Source organism: Bos grunniens, chromosome 4 (genome assembly GCF_055505025.1).
Source record: "Bos grunniens cultivar Pamir isolate PY7600 chromosome 4, Bosgru_T2T1.0, whole genome shotgun sequence".
Classification (NCBI taxonomy): domain Eukaryota; kingdom Metazoa; phylum Chordata; class Mammalia; order Artiodactyla; family Bovidae; genus Bos; species Bos grunniens.
Window position 1 is genome coordinate 30,067,079 of NC_141168.1, and position 5,676 is coordinate 30,072,754.

At 36.3% G+C, this 5,676-nt stretch overlaps 1 non-coding gene across 1 annotated transcript; it reads left to right on the forward strand.

The window, feature by feature from the left end:
- Positions 1-5,134: 5,134 nt before the first annotated feature.
- Positions 5,135-5,206, forward strand: TRNAR-ACG (transfer RNA arginine (anticodon ACG)). Its single transcript has one exon. It is a non-coding gene; the product is annotated as a tRNA-Arg (tRNA).
- Positions 5,207-5,676: the final 470 nt, after the last annotated feature.

A 5,676-nucleotide genomic window follows, 5' to 3' on the forward strand; every position in this document is an offset into this window, starting at 1 on the left:
AGTATCCTACAAAGCTAGAGTAATCAAAACAATATGGTGCTGGCATGAAACAGACATCTTGAACAACAGAACAGAATGGGTGCACGCATGTTAAGTCACTTCAGTTGTGTCTGGCTCTGTGCACACTGATGCACTGTAATCCTCCAAGTTCCTCTGTCTGTGGGGATTCTCCAGGCAAGAATACTGGAGTGGGTTGCCATGCCCTCCTCCAGGGGATCTACTTGACCCTGGGATCAAATCCACGTCTCATGTCTCCTGCACTGGCAGGTGGGTTCTTTACCACTAGAGCCACCTGGAAAGCCACAGCACAGAAGAGATAATCTCAAGAAGAACTCATACTTATATGGGCAATTGGTCTATAACAAAAAGTGCAAGAACATATAATAGGGGAAAGGCAGCCTCTTCAGTAAGTGATGTTGAGAAACTGGAAAGCAATGTGAAAAAGAATGAAACTGAGCCACTTTCTTACACCATATATGAAAATAAACTCAAAATGGATTAAAGACTTAAATTTAAGACCCCAAATCATAAAACTCCTAGAAGAAAACATAGCCAGTATGTGTTCTGGTATAACTCTACATAGTATTTTTCTGGTATGTCTCCTCTGGTAATGTACACACAAATAAAAACAAACAAATGGGACTACATCAAACTAAAAAGTTTTGATACTTCAAAATGATTCATCTTGTAGGGGGTTAATATCATATATATATATATATATGTATATGTATATATGTATATATATAAAGAACTTATATAATGCCATAACAAAAATTATTAAAAATGGGAAAAGAACCTGAAGAAAAAAACAAATTTTTCCAAGTGAGATGTAAAGATGGCCAACAGACACACAAAAAGCTACTCAACATCCCTAATCATCAGGGAAACACAAATGAAAACTACAATGACATATCATCTCACACCTGTCAGAATGGCTATCATCAAAAAGAAAGCAAATAAAACAGACATAGGTAATGGTGTAGAGAAAAGGGAACCTTCATATACTGTGGTGAAAATGTAAATTTGTACAGTTATCACAGAAACATTATTGGACATTCCTCAAATAATTAGAAACAGAACTGTCATATGATTTAACAACTCCATTTCCCAGTATTTAAGTGAAGAAAACGATCATTCTAATTTGAAAAGATAAATGCACTCAGAAGTAGATTCATACACACAGAGAAATTGTTGGATGTCAGAAAGGAGTTGCATACGAGGTTGGGTGAAATAGCTAAATGGGATTAAGAAGTATGAACTTCCAGTTGTAAAATAAATCAATCACAAAGATATATTGTATAGTATAAGGAATATGTGTGTGCTTAGTCACTCAGTCGTGTCCGACTCTTTGCGACCCCATGGACTGTAGCCTGCCAGGTTCCTCTGTCCATGGGGATTCTCTAGGCAAGAATGCTGGAGTGGGTTCCCATGCCTTCCTCCAGGGGATATTCTTGACCCAGGGATTGAACCCAGGTCTCCCACAGGGCAGGCAGGTTATCATCTGAGCCACCATGGAAGCCCAGTATAAGGAATATGGTCAATAATAATGCAACAACTTTGTACAGGAACAGATGTTTACTAGACTTATCAGGGTGATCGTTTTGTAATGTATTTAAATGTTGAATCACTAAGCTGAATACTTGAAGTTAACATAATATTGTACATAAGCTATATTTCAATTAAACAACTAAAATGAAAAATTAAACAATTCTTGCAGAATTAATAAATGAACATTTAATTATATAATCTAAATAAAAATATAAGTCAAGGGGTTAACAATGGAATTAATATAGCTTTTAGCTAGTTACTTTTATAGTCACAAAATTTAGTATCAGCACTGCATTAGAGTTGCAGCAGGAAATCAATGAAATGGATATACAAATCAATATACACCCAAAGAAAACAATCTGACCCCAAATAAATTGTGTCTCACGATGTGGAGGCAAATTTTGTTTTGCCATAGTATAGTAGCACTTCTGGGTGCAAATCTGGATCTCAAGATGCTTGCAATAATCAAATATATGTATATACTTGGGTATGTTAAATGCATTTACAATACCCATATATCCTTGGCCATCATTTAGGTGTAGAAATAGTAAAAGATATAAAGATGCTGATCTAAATTAGTACAGGAAATAACAGTACATTCCTCCTACATTCAAAAGAAATGTATCACACATTCATCTTTCACATGTCCCTTCCTTTCAAATCTGAGTACTAAATATTTTTTTCAAATGTCATTTGTCACCATTAAGAATCAATTTGGTTTAACTTTTTATTGCTTTTATGGAAAGAGTCTCAAATATGGTAAGTAATGGAAAGAAATAGTCAATGCCAAAGGGTTAGTTATTCTGAATGGATTTTATTGTAATAGCATCCACAAATGTATATATCTAGCTTTAAAACTAATAACTGAAGCACATCATTTAAAATGTTTCAGTTCTGAGACAGCAATGAAAAAAAAAGAATTCAAATTACTCCAAGTAAAAGTAATTTTTCTTGAAGTTAGGTATATATTAGCAAAACAACTCTAGGCAAGTCTAAATGGGAAAAATACTCAAATAGGGAAAAGGCAACTGAATTTTTTTCTGAATTTATCAGGATACACCTTTTGTGTTTGATAGTGTTAAAAGGACAGTAACGGTCAGTTAACTACCAAATTGAACTGACAGCATTTCCATTTGGACACAAGTGATGAACTATAATTACTTGCTCTTAACTTCCCTACTCTTAGTTAATACTGCTTTACAGTGGGTGGCAGGGTAGAGGAAAATTATATTACTATATAAACATCTTGGGCTTCTCTGGTACTGCAGATGGTAAAGAATCTGCCTTCAGTGGGGGAGATCTGGGTTCAATCCCTGGGCTGGGAAGACCCCTTGGAGAAGGGAACGGCTACCCTCTCCACTATTCTTGCCTGGAGAATTCCATGGACAGAGGAGAGCACTGATTCAAAACTTACTCTACCTGGAATGGAGTCTAGGCACCTTTTTGATGGCAGCTTTCTTTGATTATCTACCTTTTTTTTTGAGCTCTTTGTGATTGAATTTTGTATTGTATTTTTGTTTAACCTTTCACTTCTCCCAAGGATTTGGGTCATGTTTGAGATGGTCACAGAAGCCTTTTCTGTCCGTAAATGATGCTAGTTCTGTTACTTTCACACCCAGCAGTGGAATCTGCTGTGTAACTGGCTAGACCAATACACTGTAGTTATATTTATCAGATTCATTTAGCCTTTGTTTTCCATGTTCTGTGGGTTATATTTTTCTCAGACTATATATTAGACTGAATAAAACCCTTATATGACTTAAAATTCCCTATACATTTCTGAACACTTTGCACCATAGAGTAGAGGATGCTTTGGGTGAGGTCAACCCTTGAATCAAGTTAATTTCCAATTCTTTTGTAAATTGGACCAGGGGATCTTTTTATTATCAAAAGAAGGAAAAAATCTGTATTAATGAATTTGATATTTTGTTCTCTCATATTTAGTTTGAATATTAAAAACATGTGTTTTCCCCAAGACTGTGACTTTTTCAATGCAAACAATTTTTTTTCATAGTTTGTGCCTCCCCTAAAATTTAGTATTAAACTTCACACATAGTAGAGAACTAATAAAACAGTTAATGAATTTCTGTAATGTTGCTGCTGCTAAGTCACTTCAGTTGTGTCCGACTCTGTGCGACCCCATCGACGGCAGCCCATTAGGCTCCACCGTCCCTGGGATTCTCCAGGCAGGAACACTGGAGTGGGTTGCCATTTCCTTCTCCAATGCATGAAAGTGAAAAGTGAAAGGGAATTGGCTCAGTCGTGTCCGACTCTTAGCGACCCCATGGACTGCAGCCTACCAGGCTCCTCTGTCCATGGATTTTCCAGGCAAGAGTACTGGAATGGGATGCCATTGCCTTCTCCATCTGTAATGTTACTCTAATATAAACAAATCTAGCACCTCTGGTAAAACAAAAGTCTATTTTTTAATTTCCTACAACTTACAGTTTAAAAGTTAGAGTTCTTCAGATCAATTCATTAATATGTTGCACTGATATTTGAAACAGAGGATGGAGAATTCAAGATAAGCAATGATTTTCCTAAGTATGCCACATACATTTTTGTTGATTATGGTATCTTTACCTTATTACTGTGGATATTAGTGATAGCATATCCATTAGATATAATACATGCAAACATTAGATTTTTGATCTACTTAGTCAGTAAGTTGAAATACAGTAGTGTTGTTTTCTATTCCTCATTTATATCACAAATTACCTGAAGTGTGATCTGTACATAGACATATGAATTTTCAAGTTTCCATAAGATGCAACTGGATTCTCAAATAGTGCAAACAATTTTTAAAAACCAGTTTAGAATGTAACATATTACTCATAAGGTACAATCAATTAGGAATAGTAGACAACCAAAGTAAGATATGGGCTTCCCTGATGGCTCAGAGGTTAAAAGAATCTGCCTGTAATGTGAGAGACGCCAGTTCAATCCCTGGGTCAGGAAGATCCCCTGGAGAAGAGAATGGCTACCCACTCCAGTATTCTTGCCTGGAGAATTCCATGGACAGAGGAGCCTGGTGGGTTAGAATCCAAAGGGTCACAAAGATTGGACATAACTGAGGGACTAACAAAAACAACAAAAAAGTAAGCTGTAAATACTTCACATTTTAACTGAATGATATAAACCTCGGGCACTAGCTAGTGCGTGACAAACTCTAACATGATTTTGAATAACTAGAAATATAAATGGGAAAATAGGGATGGCTGAATCAAGGTGTTGAATGTTAATGTTCTCCATTCAATAAACTTAACTGCTTCTTTACCACTTTATGAACTAAATATATTTTCTGACTATCATAAAGGTTTACTTCTTATCTACAGAATAAATTTATAATAGTTACTAGTATTTTTGCTAATATTATAATTAATAATTAAGACATTAAAGTAATGTTAAAACTTGATACAATCCCTTGAAGCTAATGTTAAAAGCATGAGTAGTCTTTGAATAATGTTACCCAGTAATGTTGAGTTTTCTAAATTAACATTTATTTTTAAAAATATTCCTGTAAAATAACTCCATTTTAAACACCTAAAAACAACTATTTTTCTTAAACTATTCACTATCTAGGATTTCCCTGGTAGCTCAGATGGTAAAGCTTCTGCCTACGATGCAGGAGACCCAGGTTCGATCCCTGGGTTGGAAAGATCCTCTGGAGAAGGAAATGGCAACCCACACCAGTACTCTTGCCTGGAAAATCCCATGGATGGAGGAGCGTGATAGGCTACAGCCCATGGGGTTGCAAAGAGTCGGACACGACTGAGCAACTTCACATTCATTATCTATTTCTATAATTTACTGTACTAGGCATGATACCATTCACAAGAGCAGGAATGACTATGCTATTGCAGAATTTGAAATTAAAGCTGGAAATACCAATGTTCAGTTCAGTTCAGTTGCTCAGTTATGTCCAACTCTTTGCGACCCCATGAAGCACAGCACACCAGGCCTCCCTGTATATCACCAACTCCCGGAGTTCACCCAAACTCATGTCCATTAAGTTGGTGAAGCCATCCAACCACCTCATTCTCTGTCGTCCCCTTCTCCTCCTGCCCTCAATCTTTCCCAGCATCAAGGTCTTTTCAAATGAGTCAGCTCTTCGCATCAGGTGGACAA